The following is a 16482-nucleotide window of genomic DNA, read 5'->3' on the forward strand; positions in this document are numbered from 1 at the left end:
AATATTTTCTGATTTACCTTTGAGGCTCAAGAAAATTCTAAGCACTGTCTAGCCTGCAGATACAGGCTTTAATTATAGATACCTGGGCTTCCATGGTTTTAAATACATCTCCAGAGACTCCCCCCACCCCCACCTCCCCTCTGATTGTTCAAGGGACTGCACAGCAAGGACCTCAAAAGTGTTTGAGAGAATCCCAAGGCCATTAGATGTGGGTCTCTAAAGCCTGAGAATGTTGGTTTTATAAGCCCAGGAGAAAAATGTCATCGGGGTTTTCTAGAGCAGAAGGAAAGCCTCACCATTACAGTGGGCTCCTTTTATTAACAGAAATTTTCATCTAAAGAGCTGCCAGAGGTTAGTTTCCCTGCTGCATGGTGGCACATTTCTTGTAAATCAGACTTGAAAAAGAAAGGCCCCCTCTGCCTGCGGTGAGTCCACTCCTGGTGACAGCCTCCCACACACTTATATCCAAGGACTGCCTGATGGCCTTGCGGAGCGCCCTGATCATTTGCACAGAGCACCAGCACCCAGACGTGGTCTCCCCCAGGGTTCAGGGCTTGGCCTTGCCCCTGAAAAATCCATTCCTATACTGAGAAGGGACATGACCATAGCACTTCCTCTTTTCAAACCGCATGCCCCCTGCATTTTCCAGAGCCCTTGCAGAACCCCTGGAAAGACGGCAACACGAAGCTACCTAGCCACGTGCCCTGTGGCAGGAGTGAGAGCGCCCGGGGACCAGGGCACATGCGGGGCCAGGCCCGAGTCCCAAGGTGAGCTGACTGCCCAGGCTCAGGTACCAGCATCACTGAGGGGATGTCCTCAACACCAGAATGCCTTTTTTTTTTTTTTTCACTTGAGTGACTTCAAGGAGTTGGAAGAGGGCAGCAAGTGGGTCATAGATGCAGCCTGCTATAAAAAGAGTGTGTGGTGATGATGAAAATCTATATTTCTTCATGTGTGTGGACCTCTCAAGGCCGGTCTTGATCCAGGTCTGGAGGCAGTGCCTGCTTTGGGATGAGCATAAGCTTTCGAGCCATATAGTCTGAGGTTCACTAACTCCAACACTTCTTACTAGGTAGCCTCGGGCGAACCATTTACCCTCTCCAGCCTTGGAGAGCTGATTTTCTTTCCTTTTCTTTTCTTTTTTTTTTTTTTTAAGATTTTATTTATTTATTTATTTGACAGAGATCACAAGTAGGCAGAGAGACAGGCAGAGAGAGACAGGAAGCAGGCTCCCTGCTGAGCAGAGAGCCCGATGCGACGCTCGATCCCAGGACCCCGAGATCATGACCTGAGCCAAAGGCAGAGGCTTACCTTGCTGAGCCATCCAGGTGCCTCGAGAGCTAATTTTCCTATCTCTGAAACAAGGACAGTGATTTTCCCCTTGCAGGGAGGATTACTGTAACCAGACTGGAGGAAAGATAGAAAAATCAGCTAGCACAATGCTTGGCACCCAGTGAGTCTGTAAATGATAGTGATAGCCACTATTGCCATTTTTAAGATAAGCCATGGCAATAAAGGTAATTTTAAAAACTGAATGATTGGAGAGGTATATTAAGACTCCTTCCCTGGGGGTCTGGCTGGCTCAGTTGGCAGAGCGTGTGATTGTTGATCTCAGGGCCTGAGTTCAAGCCCCACGCTGGGTGTGGAGCTTACCTAAAAAAAAAAAAAAAAGTCTCCTTCCCCAATGCCAGGGAAGTTAAAGGAATAGGCATATGGATATACAAAATGGGGCAGTCGGCCTTGGCTGGCCATTCCTAACCCTCCTTCCTCTCTGTTCCTTTACTGTGGAGGCAAAGAAATCTCTCTGGCAGCAAAAGATTTCCATAAGACACAATTCTGGCCAATGAGATGTAAGCAGCAATGTTCCTTCCCCATAAAGACAGGGCTAGCTAGCACCACTCTTTCTTTCCTTCCTCCTGCCTTGAACATGAACGTGATGCTTGGAGCAGAGGCAGCCATACTGTAGTCATGAAGCAACAATCGACAGGGTAATGACGTCCGAAGAAACCAAGAAAAATATTTTCGGAACTCATTGACATTATTCAGCTGCAGCAATTGTCCTGGGTTACCTACTTGCAGCCTTCTTAGTTTTGGAAGAAAAATACCCTTCAAATAGTTTAAGTGACTCAGATTGGTTTTCTGTTGTTTACTGCTGAAAACATTCTTATCTGATAAAGAGCTTTGTGATAAGCTTCTAAAATACCTTGCCGACGCAGCAGAAAAATCCACAATCACTTTGACTTCCAATCAAACTTTCAGAAGCATAAGCTTTGTAGGCATTAAAAAATCCTAAGTATTTTAGGGGCGCCTGGGTGGCTCAGTGGGTTAAAGCCTCTGCCTTTGGCTCAGGTCATGATCCCAGGGTCCTGGGATCAAGCCCCGAGTCAGGCTCTCTGCTCAGTGGGGAGCCTGCTTCCTCCTCTCTCTCTCTGCCTGCCTCTCTGCCTATTTGTAATCTCTGCCTGTCAAATAAATAAAAATCTTTTAAAAAAAATCCTACGTATTTTAATGAAAATGACCATACATCTATGAATGTCTGACACACGCACATACTTCCATAGTAGCCTATGAAAGCCGAGAGGTTTGCTTTAGATGCAATTCTCAACTTCTAGAGTGTACATGTACAGCATAATCACAGTGGATCTCTCTTTTTTCAAGATTTTATTTATTTGAGAGAGAGACAGTATGAGCTACAGGGAGAGGGAGCAAGAGAGAGAATCTGAAACAGACTCTTCACAGAGCCTGGGTGCGGGGCTCCATCTCAGAGCCTCAAGGTCATGACCTGAGCTGAAACCAAGGCTCAGCTGCTTAACTGACTAAGCCACCTCGTCGCCCCTCAGCAGATCTCTTTAAACTGCCGATGCCTGGGCTCCAACCCTAGAGACAGGCCCTCCCGGTGAGGTCAGAGCATCACAAAGTTTTAACGCTGCATAGATGCCTGTGAGGGATAGGGCCTAGTGAGAGCTCCGCTAAAACCTTCCATAGCAGAGAGCTAAATTAGCAAATCCTGTATCCTAGATATTAACACCTCCTAGAGTCAGACTGGGAAGATAAAGTGGCCCTTCGAGCAGCATGGCAGAGCTCTACTATTTATTACAAGAGAATTACTACATATAATTGTTTTAAAAAGTTGTTAGGGTCCATAAAACCCACGATTTATATGTAACCCTCTACTGTAAGTTACCCAGGCTTTCTCTTTAGTTTTATATAACATTTGGTCTGGATAAGCCAGCATTCAACGCGCAGAGCGACCAGAAATACCAGAAGCACTGCATTAGGACCTTGTTCTAATAACTTGGATGACCATGTTAGAAACTCAGTAAGATAGTAGGGGTTCACCAACTAAGTCCCACATATCCACATATGGACAGGCAAGAGTTCCCTGATGAGAAGACAGCCACCAGCTAACTCATCTTTGGAAATATTGCTCTAATGTGATTATAAAGTGCCCCCATGGTAAGATCAGAATCACATTTCTGACCCAACATGTTTACTCTGATTTTGTCATTTTTCAAATTATATGTAGTCTCTTTGTCAGTATTACATATTCACTTACATTTCCTGTATAGATTTTTTTTTAAAAGATTTTATTTATTTGACGGACAGAGATCACAAGCAGGCAGAGAGGCAGGGAGAGAGAGAGAGAGAGAGAGAGGAGGAGGAAGCAGGCTCCCTGCTGAGCAGAGAGTCTGATGCGGGGGCTCAATCCCAGGACTCTGAGATCATGACTTGAGCTGAAGGCAGAGGCTTTAACCCACTGAGCCACCCAGGCGCCCCTCCTGTATAGATTTTTAAATGAGATATTTACATGCATAAATAAATATGCATAAGGTCTTGAGTCTTTTTGTTTTTGTGTTTAGCCAGCAACAAAATGTTTGTTCTATGAGTCAAATCTGTTAGCCTATCAATTAAGCTTCTTCTTTTTTTTTTTTTTTTAAAGATTTTATTTATTTAATTGACTGAGAGAGAGACCACAAGCAGGCAGAGAGGCAGGCAGAGAGAGAGGGGAAGAGCAGGCTCCCTGCTGAGCGGAGAGCCTGATGCTGGGGCTCGATCCCGGGACCCTGAGATCATGACACAGAGGCTTTAATCCACTGAGCCACCCAGGCGCCCCTCAATTAAGCTTCTATTCTAGTATATTGGATGGCAGTCATTGCTAAATAACCTAAGGTTTATATATAGAGGAACTTGTGAATTCCTTAATCAACCACCTTCGAGAAATAATTGCTGGAGTTCACATGATAATGTCTGTCGACATAATAGTACAGCAGTCCATCCTCACCTTGCAACTTTAGTTTTCACTAGTAGTAGTAATGGTACGGCTTTAACGAGCCCTAACTATATGCCACAGTGCTGTATTCTTTATGGGAATTATTTTAGTTAATTCTCAACTCAGTGAAGGAGGATGATACTATCATGACCATATCACGGATGAGCAAACTGAGTTTGGGTAGTTAAACTACTTGTCCGAAGTCCCAAAGCCCATGGCTGATAGAGGCAGGCTTTGAACCTCGGTAATTTTTTACTTTTATTTTTTTAAACCTAAGTACACTTTTAAATTAAAAAAAAAAAAAACTTGTCATGAACCCGAGTCCCTTTTTATACCAATGTCCACCCTCTCCTTAACCATCGCGCTATTAGCACCATCTATCATCCACACTTATCAACCATATTTTCCTTTGGGGCATGTTGGAAGGATTTTTTTTAACAATTCTATCATAAATCACCATTGACAAACTTTGCAGCCATATTCTGCTGCAGCATCAAGTTTAAACATCTTTTCAAAAGAGCTAAGTCCATGAGTCTGTGTTATACTGTGTTCTGTGGTTGTTCTCGCTTTTAAGTCACTCCCACCAATGCCAGTGTGACAGAAGGACCCGGAGCTTCAGAGTCGAGTGCTTTGCTTCCGTGACCCAGGCCAGTCCTGTGGTCTCTTTCAGCCATATGGTGCACCTCCTGCCTTCCCGTCCTCCAAGGTTATGCTAATGATGACATGAGTTCGCGCAAGTAAGAAGCGCTGTCGGAACTCTGGGGACACACCCATATTTTGTATCTTCCCTTCAACGCATCTCTCCTGACTAGCTGTGCTCTGACTCATGGTCACAAAGTCTCTAGCACCCTTCAGCACTGCCTGGGCACTGCCAGCTCTCCATGCGTTTGCTGTCCCATTCTTCTAGGTCACTGTTGACCCCCTTCTCTCTTCACACCGTTTGCACCCCAGTGTTAGCTGCTGACCTTGCCTCACACTTCCTCAAGAAAACTGAAGTGATCAGAAGGTCTCCTCTCACGTCACCACCCAAACCACTACCCTAGGTCCTCAACAGCTCAGGAGTCTCACTCTCCTGAGACCCAACTGCCCCCCAGCTCCCGTCTTTTCCCTCACCCGTCTCACTCAGGGACTTTGTGCCTCCAATGTTTCCTTCTCTTCAGCATCATCCATTTCACGCTCTCTACCAGAGTGTGATCTTGTACTTGCCATATGAAATATGGACATAAAAATAATCTCTCTTGGCCCCATATTCCCACACAGCCATGACCCCAATTCTCTGCTCTTCTTAACAGGAAAACTTCCTGACGTGGTTTCTTATGGTCACTGCCTCCACCTCCTCCTGCCATAAATCCCCCCTCAGCCCACTTCAGCTGGGTTCCAGCCATAGACATTAAGCAAGCCTCTCAACTTAGGGCCAATCCCAATTCTTGATATTCCCCTCCCAAGTTTCTCCACCAGTCTCCTCTCTCAGTAAATGGTACCCTAGTGACATCACCAATTGGTGCCATTAAAATGTACCACTTGCTCATGACAAAAAATCCGGAAATTACCCTTGATCGCTTTCTTTGCATCATCCCACACCCAAACTAACAGCAGACCTTCTTAAGCTTACCTCTAAAATACAGCCTGAATCTATCCATTTCTCCCCATCCCTCTGGTGACACACTTTGGAAGAAGTCATCCTGACCTCTCCTATGGAATAAGAGTCACGTGATCTAGCCCCCCTGCCTACCTCTCAGATCTCACACCCTATCATTTTTTCTACGTACCCTGCTCGAACCCAGCAGGGCGTCTTTCTGTTCCTGAAACACACCAAACTCATGGTCAGCTTAGAGCCTGGAAGCTGATTCTCCACACAGAATCCTCTTCCCTTCAACACGGCACACTTGACTCTTCCTTGACATTCAGACATGGGCTTCGAGGTCACCTCCTCAAGGAAGCCTTCCCTGACCAACACAGTCTCTTTCTCTCTCATCCTTCCCAGCAGTAATTCTATGCAGACCACTTACACTCCATGTTTTTTGTGTCTACCTTAGGCCCCACTGAACTGCTAGCCCGAGAACAGGCGTTCTGTCTTACTCACTGCTGTACCCTTCATGCTTCGAATACTGCCACCTCAACAAATAGTTGCTGAACCAAGCAGAGTGTTTGTTGTGTATTTTGACAATTCTGTGTATTCCTTCCATATCGAAATAAGCCTCTTACCCATAGAGAATATCTTCTTCTCACCAGCCATGAGTACTCTTTCCTGTGTAACACCAGAGTTTTCTGTCCTGGGGAACATTCTGGTTATATTCAGAACAATCGATATTTTGTTTCAGTTCCTTTTTTCTCGCGTGCCAACGCTCATTAAGCCCCTTCCCCATTAGGACCCTTGGGGACCAAGGCAATTACCGAGAGGACAATGGGCATTACGTGCTCCTACACTTCCCAGAAATGATGCCTGCATCTCATCAATGGGAGAGCCTCCTGACGCAGTGATTATTTTTATCTTGATTGTTTTGACACGTCTGATGAAATATCTTCGTATGCCAATCCCTAAGAGCTATGCTGCAGCAACAGTTGTCGTAAGTTGGGGGCTGGAGGAGAAGTTTGATCCTGCTGTCTTCTGCCAACTCTGGGTGGGGTCTCAGATTTGCCATTTGAGTTCTCTGTGGCAGCTGCCTCCCTTTGAATCGAGAGTGGCTCTTTCAACTTCGTGAATGAAGTGCGGGGCTGCGGAATCAGAAACCTGGGCCTCCGTCCTGCTGGTAACTAGTCTTCACAATTTCCTGTGTCAGTCACATCCGTGAGCTGCGGTGAAACTCTGAGGACAATGTGTTGTAAGAGAGATGCTATCTGATCCACAACATTCATACCTGTCCCCGTCTTTCATCCACTCCAGGAGGCCTGGCCATAGGCCTGCCCTTCAAAATCGTCCCCGAATGCTCGGGAATATTCTCTCTCCCTGTTAAGCCACATAAAGGGAGCTCGCTCCACCAGGGAGGAAGGGAGAGATCGTGCCGACTGAAAAACCCAGTCTCTCTCTCTCCCAGGGTGTGCGATTCCGGAGAGGTCATGCCGTGCGCTGCAGCTTCGCGGGAACAGAGGTGCGCGGTGAGGGGCTGCTGCTGGGAGGCACCGCTGGGCCGATGGACTCATTACACCCTCTAGGGAAAAGCTGCGATTCGTTGTGGCCGGAGGGAAGGCAGGTTCGAGTCATAAAGAGGATACAGGCGCTTGGACATGTGTGCGTGCAGGGATGCGCAGATAGGAAAATGACAGGACAGGCTGATCCCGGTGACACGACGCACGTGCCTCTCTCAGAACTGCCAGGAGAGCTCCGCCTGCATCAGGTTCCCGTCGGCGCTCAGTGCCGCGCGGGAGGCGCCGTGACCAGCGGCCTCCAGGCAGCAGGACCAGTGGTAATCACTGCCAATCAAACAAACCCAAACTGAAACAGTAGACGAAACAGGCTGCAGTGGATTGAGAAGGGTACTGTGGGATAGTATCTTGTTTCCTGTTCATGACCGGCTAGTGACCTGGGCATTTTCATGAACCGTCTGAGCCTGGGCTTACTCATCTATAAAATGAAGGTAATATTAGTATCCGCCTCCTATGGCTGATGTGAGGAGTCAATGCGAACATACAGAGAAACCTTTAACACCATGCCTGGCATAGGGTAAGCCCTCAATAAATGTTCAGTATTATTGCTATTTTCATTTAATCGTGAGGCACCTAATTCTATTGAGGCACCTCAATTCTATCGCTGTTGATTTAATAAAATTGAAATCGTTTCTCTTTTTAAAAAAATTTTTTTTAGACTTATTTATTTATTTGAGAGAAAGAGAGAATGCATAGGGGCGAGGGGGCAGAGGGAGAGAGAGTATTAAGCAGACTTTGTGCTGAGCGTGGAGCCCAACATGGGGCTTGATCTCATGACCCTGAGACCATGACCTGAACCGAGACCAAGAGTTGGACACTTAACCAATGGAGCCATCCAGGCCCCCAGATTGAAATCTTTTCTGAAGCTTACATATAGCCTTATGTGAACTGGCCCCTGCTTATCTCAGATTTCACCCTGTATCACTGTTTCTTGACTACCTTATACCAGAAGTCCTTTTGTCCCTGAAACACACCAATCTCACTCTCACCTTAACATCTTTCCATAGGTTAGAAAATAAGCCTATATATGCCATGTTATTTGCTCAGAAAGGAGAGTGATGGTCAATATAGCAAAGCCTGAACTCCAAGTATAGGGTCCAAGAATATAGGGTCATACTGATGAAAGGAAGTAAACTTGCTGAATGTAGCACACCTCGGGTCTCAATGCCTGCAAGCAGGAGATCAGTTCTGGAACATTGACAGACCAAGCATGATGCTTATGATCTCTTGGACATAAACACAACTATATCTGGATAACCTGTTGTTTAGCCCTGTTTTGCCAATGAGAAACTTGAGTTTTAGAGAGGGCAACACGTCCAGGAACGATTGTCACTAGTGGAGCCGGGTCTTGAACCCACACCTGACTGCAAGAATTCTTCTCTTCATAATCCTCTACTGGCATAGAGATTTTCAGTATGGATGCTCTCGTTATTCTGGAGGGATATCAGCTCCTATGCCACCCAGGGAAAGAGCTTCCTAACCAAGAGGAACTGTTCAGAAAACCAACAGTGAATCATGACTCTTATCTTGCAACATGGGTGTAATATAACTTGCCTCCCCAGAAAAATGGCTTAGACAGCCAGCCTGGCTCACGTCCCCCCAACAGGTCCCTTGGTTCTCCTGGCACTGGACCTGCTTCCCGGAATCCCAGCTCCTCTAACCCTCAGCAGCCTTAGGGCCTAGGACCCAACTTTCCATCCAGACTCCCTTCTTACTGCCTTTTCTCTCCTCACCTCTTGGCACACATACTTTCTTCCCTCACCAAGGATCTCCTAGTAGCCACTATATTCCTTTCTACCTAAAACAGAATTCTTGGCATTCCCCCATGGGCTTGTTAGAAATGCAGCATCTCGAGATTTCTACCTTGTGATTTCTACCTGAATCTGAATTTTAAAAAAGATCTTCAGATGATCCATAGCCCATTAAGGCTTGAGAAACACTGATCTTGCCCATTTCTGGCCAAAGCCCCCACCCATTCCAAAGGTAACAAATTAACCCCAGTGGATCTGTCACTCTGATTTCCCAGCCTCTGAGCAAAGCGAACATCTGCCTCCAAAAGCCCAAATCAGCATTGTTAGCAGTTTCACCTGGCTCCTCTGTGGCTTCCTCCATCAGCCCAACGTTTCAACCCAGAGGCAATTAATTGGATTTTCTGAACAGGAGCAAAAGAGAGATGAGAGACCATGCCTTATAATTCTTGCAGGTGTTATTCACATGTGCATTGATGTGAGCCCGTTGTTATTGTTGAGTGATATGTCATAGGCAGATATGAATTCAGGACACTGTCCTATGAGAGGAAATTATGGTGAGTTCCATTTAGGAAATAGACATGGCAAGCAGGGAGGCGCATCCTAGGCATTTCCTGCCAAGCTCTGATGTGTTCTCGCTAATGATGCATAATTCTGTCCTGCCCTTGAAATTCAATGGCTGGTACAATGATCCATTTTCAAACAAAGTTAAAATGTATTTGTATTTGCTGTATTTGCTCCATAAAGACATTTCCATGAAAGTTAAAAGTATATTGTTCCAGATGGCAATTGGAGTCCCTAAGTTTCTTACTCCAGGATGTGTACCTGGTCTAAAGGAGTAGCAGTCTTTGATCAAAACAACAGCAATAACGATGACCAAAGTCGCAACTGATCTACAAAAACTACTACCAGATAATAAGAGTGGGGTATTATTTGCATTTTTGCCTTCCAGAAAATCGAGGCCTGCAATGATAACCGTGATTGAACGTCAGGAACAGTTTAAGCAGTCAAGCCACTCTCTGCCCGTCCCCCCACCCCAATACACGCACATGCAGTAATATTAACTTTGGGTTCACTGCTAGGTGGGCTAAAAATAAAATAACTTCAGTCAAACGCAACCACATCAGAGATTTCACACCGAAAAAGTCACTTTCAGAAAAGGAATGTACTGAAAGGTCAGATGGAAATTTCCCCTTTCCCACCCCCAAGAGCTCAAAGGGTGAATAAATACATCCCTCTGCTACTGAGGCCAGGCACCTCGAGAAAGGTAGCTGTGGGCAAGAGTGATCATTCCTCTGATCTACAGAAACTGTGTTAAGACGAAACATGAAAATAAGTGCAAGGATTCGGGGAGGTGGGAGTTAGGTGATTTTCCACTATCTGAGGTGGAGTGCAGGGGGCATAATTTGTTTCCTATGTAAATATCAGGTCAATCTTTTAAAATAGAAAAAGCGGGGGGCGGGGCGCACGTGCATTGCTTGAACTGACTCTCTAGACCTACTGGATTTTTCTGTTCCCTTTGTTTGCATTACCTGTCCAAGCTAACCTCTCATCACTCAACAAAAGTGAGGAGAAAAATTAGACAACATCTCTAACATAGCCACTAATAATCAGGAAGTCCACATTTTTCTAATGTTCATTCACTTTTCCTCAGTAACTTTGACTTTGTTAATAATGCTTAGGCAATAAAATTGTACTTTGAGGTAAATATTAAACTAGATCAACCCATCAGTGGGCAGCCATTCCTTTCCAGGAAATGAAGTGAGTAATTAGAAAAATGTAGAAACACTTTCCATAGTCCTTGCTTCCAGCTCTTTTTTTCTTTCTTGTTTAATTTCCTCACACAAAGTACTTTTTATGATGCTAGTTCTTAATGAGGAGCCTTATCTCTTGCTCTAAAATAATTGACCAGGTGAAGGGTGTTCTCTGTTTTAATTCTGCTTCTTGGAACATGGCTTTTGTCTTTTTCCCTTTTTCTATTTTCTCTTTCAAAGAAGTTGACTGAACATCTCAAATTCGTTATGTTCATATAGAGTAATAAGAATATGTGTTCAAATTGTTTCATTCTGCCATCTTGAATGTTTCCAAATGGCCATGTAGCTATAATTTACTATTAAGAGCTTTAAATAGAAGATTAATCCAAATGAGTTCTACAGGGAGAAAACATCGGCTTACTCTGTTCCACTTTTTATTCCAGCTGAACATTCATTGCCTTCCCCCCTTCTCTGCCTCGCTTTTTCCATGTCCACAGGATGGATATTAACTGTCTGCGGAAACACTTAGGTATTTTATTTCTGTAGCTTTACATTAACCCAGCAATGCAATGTATAGCATTTACAAGGAGACTTCCATGTTCTCATCAAGTGTTGCTCTTCTACTCTGAGTAGCAACACCAGACATTATATTTCCCATGAGCCTTTGATGAACACCACACCAATGCTCCAAACAGAAACTGAAAAAGCAGCAAAGGCATGAAGCTTGCTTTTTCTAGCACTGACATCATGCTGCTCTAGCAGTAAGGAACAGATAGAAATTGCACAGAGAAGCTGGCTATCAACACATGGCTGTTTCTTGGAGACTGATCTGAGTTTTCCACTTGAGGGCTTTTAAGCACTCAGAACGGAATGCAGTATCTCAAAGCATTTCATGCAATGGACTGTATACTCTTAAAGAAGACAGGTCTGGAAGAGCTTTACCTTTCAAAATAAAGCTGGACTGGTGGGCTGTGAGCATCCATCTCTGTGTTCTGCAAGAACCTTGCCCGAGGTATGTCAAGAAAGAAATCTGAAATAGCCAGCAGACAGCAAGACTCACCGTTGTTGTTTCATAATAATAATAAAAAAAAAATGTTGGAAACTTCAATGTCCCACAATTTAGAGGCTAGAAATGTCTTGACCATAGAAACCAACACATTGGGGCGCCTGGGTGGCTCAGTGGGTTAAAGCCGCTGCCTTCGGCTCGGGTCATAATCCCGGGGTTCTGGGATGGAGCCCCACGTCGGGCTCTCTGCTCCGCAGGGAGCCTGCTTCCTCCTCTCTCTCTGCCTGCCTCTCTGCCTACTTGTGATTTCTCTCTCTCTGTCAAATAAATAAAATCTTAAAAAAAAAAAAAGAAAGAAAGAAACCAACACATTTACAAAATAATCTGGCCATTCAAAACAAGCTTCTGGTAAATTCAGATTTGAGTATTGCTTTTACTATAAATCAACCCAAAATTATTTTTCATTTGACTCCACTTTTCAAGGAAGAGGATGGGATTTAAAAATTTACCCCTCAAGCTCTGCATTAACACAAAGTCATGTATTTTACTAAACTATATATAAGCAAGATTTTATACAAAGCTCAAGTGTTGCATCCAGGTTATTATCTGTTTTCACTTGTCTACAGGCCCTTAGTGTCTGTTACCAAAGGACAAACAGAGAATAGGTACGTTTCCCTATGTGCCTGGGGGATAGTGTCTTTGGACTTAAGGGCAGGAGGACCAAGGCCAGGGAAGCATGAGACATGACAAAAAGGGGCACCGGAAGAGACAGATGTCCAGTCTTGAAGCATAGGGCCATACTCAATGTACAGACTTTATTTTAGGAGAGGGCTTTAAAATAATAATGAAAGCTGTATTATTACAAGTCAATAGCCGCAATCCCTCCATCCATACTAAATCAGATCGATCATCTTCATGAACTCCTCACCCTTGATTGCTGGTTTTCTCTATCACATGCTCTCCCATCCCCCTCCAAGTCTTTCCACTTCTTCCATTGCTTTGCCCTGTTTTCCTATTCTAAGGCCAATAGCTACTACTACACTAAACCTGAACTATTGCACTATTGCTCTAGTCTGTCTGCCTGCCTCTACCCTTTTGTTCTTGCCCAATGCATCCTACATTCAATCACTGAGCTATTTCCTAAAACTCCATTTTTTCATCATGTTTGTGCCATGGGTACCAATCAGCGATGTCTTCCTATTGTCCAAGCTTTTCAGCCTAGTGTGCTAGAGCTAGAGCTGTCTTACACATCTGGCTCCACCCTCATTCTTACATCAAAATTCCCCACCACTGCCTCTGGGGGAACAGTCTCCCTGGACAGTCCATAAGGATGGTTTTCTATTGTAAGCCTGTCATGTTGAGATTCTGGGGGGTCACCTCTGGCGGGCAGGAGGAGAAGACACCAGACTCACAGGAAACGGGTTGAGCTGGTCCCTGGCACTGGGAAAAAGCAGCCAGTCTTTGGATTTAAGATCCATCTGATGTCTTTGCTTTCCAGAGACCAAGAGTAGGAGATCCCTAGCTCCCAGACTGAAAATGGGAATTCATGGGGATGTTCTATTTGGGTGGAACTTGCTGTTTGCTAGGGCACAAAATAGGCTTACGGCTTATGGCTCCACTGCCCAGTCTCCAGGGAAGTCATTTTTGAGGTTAGCTCAGCTGCCAACCCAGAATCATCCCCTGAGCATCACCCCCTTAAACCATAAATTGAATAAACATTAGGTGATCTTCTTTGGAGGCAACTCAGGGGCCGTGACCTCTGGGAAGTCTTCTCTGACCGTACGTCCTCCCCAAATGACCTCACTAAGCTCTCTCAGCATCCCCCATTATCTAAATCATAGCTCTACAGCTCACGCGAGACAGTCAAATCGGATCACTCGCCTGTTTCCTCCATGAGAGCGCTCTGTGAGAGCTCATCACACAATGCCTGGTATGGGGAACAGCTCGATGAATGAAACCAAGCATTCTGAAAGGAAAATTCAGGGGAAGAGTAGGTGGATTGGAAGCTTTTCTTGTGGGAAGGAGCTTGTCTTACACATCTTCCCTCTGCGGAGCCCAGCCCTGGACGGCACACAAAAGCCTCACTTGCCGAGTGAGTCAGTGACTGATAAGCCAGCGCTGTCTTCCATATTCTAGTGTTCTTTTCATTTCTTTCTCGGATTATATGTGAAAGGCCAACACTGTTACTACTATCACTCTGGGAGCTTTCTTTTCAAAACGAACGGTGAAAATTACGCCAATCAAATTTTCACACAGGCAGCTTTAGCACAACTTGCCCATTGTGCAGTTGGATATTTGTACATTCTCTGTCATACTGCATAGGACCTTGGAGCATCTGCAAGGTTGTCTGTGGCTTGATTTCCAGATGAGGCGACAGCAGCATTGCTCAGCTCCCCTAATTGGATGCATTGCTGGTGAGAGCGGGGGGCTTGTATTTGCCTTTTTGTGGCCACAGCCTCTCTCTGCTGCACACGTACTCTCATTCAGAGCACGGCTCTGACGGCCGCACGGGGAAATCTGGCCTGCAGGTCTGACTTCAAACACAGAAGAAAGGAGACCTCCTAATCCTGGTTTCCACTACGGCCTTAACTAGCTCCTATTGTGCTCCATACGGCAGGACATATGTTTCCCACTGCACAAATTTGAAACAGCTGAAAATAATATTTTCCTGGTTGTGCAGCCATTAGGGATGAGGCAGCATTTTCTGAGCTAAAGCTTGAGTCAGTGGTGAACCCAAGAGGTGGCAGCTGCAGGAAGACAATGGACGCCACTCACTGTGGTTCGTCTCAAGTCCAAGAACAACATACAAGTCCAGGGGGCGGGAAGGAGTATCGTCAGCTGCCACCACCAGTCTTCCCCACAGGCCCACAGACACATTTTCCTGCCCCAACTATGAGCTTCGAGACAAAAGAGGATAAACCACCCATACTATGCCGAACAAACAGACAGTATTGCAATATACATGTTTTACTGCACTGATTTTTGTGATCTTATCTTTGCATTTCACAGCGGATGTTTTCGGCCCTGGAGAGTCTCATGTGCGTTGTGGAGGAAAAGGCAGTTAATCCCATATTATTAAATCCCAATTTGAGCTCATAAATTACCCCGGATGGGGCTTTTTGAAACAAGACAACAGGCCCAAAACAGAATTGCTTATGCTCGGCTCTATGTCACCAAACTGATTTGCATTCAGCGTCCTCTGGACCAGAACCAGAATCTTGAGCCCCGCCAATCAGGAACTGCCTGATCAGTCCCAGTGAGGTAGCTCATGGCCTGACAGACCCCTGCCGTTTCCTCAGAGAAAGTAACCTCGTAATACCCAAACTGGTTTTGGCCAGTATAATGTCCTCGTTCCTGCCCCCTTCTACCTATGAAAGTCTTCAATTTTGTACAGCTCCTGAGAGCTCCTTTCTAACCACTGGATTGGATCCTGCCCTGGTTCAAATGGATTTTTGCTCAAATAAACCTTTAAAAAATGTTAATATGCCTCAGTTTATGTTTTAACAAGCAGCCCCAGGCCTGGCTAGAGCCAGGGCAACAGACAGCTCCGATGAGAAAAGGTGACCGTTTTGTGATGACACGGTCATGCAATTCCTTGAGAGGGAGGAGCTGGTTGCTTGAGGAATTGGTTGGCATGAGACAGAAGGCCTCGGGTGGAAGATATTTGAAGGCTTAGGGTTATGAAGGGGTAAAATGCACAGAGAACCCTGGGAAGGCCCCAGATAGCCCAATTACGAATGGATGTGGAGCCGGCAGCTGAACAACGCATCCTATAACAGGCTCGGGATGAGGGGAGCCTTCTCGTGGAATTCCGGATCCGGGGACCTCGCTAGAGGCAGCCTGCGGCCACCCTTGAAAGGCGGTGGGAAGTCAGCCAAGAGAGCTGCCCAGGATACAAATGGGAAGACAGAAAGCAAAAGATCAGACGAGATCGGGCGCGTTCAGGGTGGTATGGCCGTAGACCAGAAAGCAAAGGAAAGAGAGAAGGGAGGGAGGAATGAAGAAAGGGAAGAAGGAAGGAAAGGGAGAAGAGAAAGGGAGGCAGAGGGGTGATACAGAGAAGGCCTACAAAGAAGGTCACATTCCAGATCTACTTCAGGTACAGAGCAGGGCGCTGTGTCCTCCTCCATCTAAAGTACCACTGACACGTTGAATCCCTTTTTTCTATTTTAGTTTTCTTAAAACACCACATATTTATCTTACTTCCCTTGTTTTCTTTCTCCCTAACTAGAACCTTTGCTCCCTGAAGGTGGGGAATCATACTTATTTTGGTCACGGGGCTACATGGGGTAAAGCATTGGAAGAACTGTTCTCATTCCAGACTGACTCTCCTGCCCTTGAACTGATGATGAAGGCACAACTGGTCAGGTGCAAGAGAGGTGAGCAGGAGACTTCTGGGAGCCTGGACCTGTGAGGAGACTCCTTTCCCTGAAGGAGGTAGTGACACGTAGTTCCCACAGCAGCCTTGGCCAAGCTCAGACGAAACACTGTTCCACGTGCTGTCATTCAGTTCCCCAGCAACCCCATGAAGCAAGCACCAATTTTTTTTTTTTTTTTAAG

General features: G+C 45.6%; 1 long non-coding RNA gene across 1 annotated transcript in view; it reads right to left on the minus strand.

The window, feature by feature from the left end:
- The window catches only part of LOC309864795, a 93829-nt gene that overhangs the window by 30647 nt on the left and 46700 nt on the right, over positions 1-16482 (minus strand). Inside the window, exons 2-3 of the long non-coding RNA XR_014311767.1 lie at positions 11859-11946; positions 6040-7681 (exon numbers count right to left, since the gene is read on the minus strand). This is a non-coding gene — a long non-coding RNA (uncharacterized lncRNA). The remainder of the gene's footprint in view (positions 1-6039; positions 7682-11858; positions 11947-16482) is intronic.

The sequence above is a fragment of the Mustela nivalis genome (genome assembly GCF_964662115.1).
Source record: "Mustela nivalis genome assembly, chromosome: 5".
NCBI classification, from domain to species: domain Eukaryota; kingdom Metazoa; phylum Chordata; class Mammalia; order Carnivora; family Mustelidae; genus Mustela; species Mustela nivalis.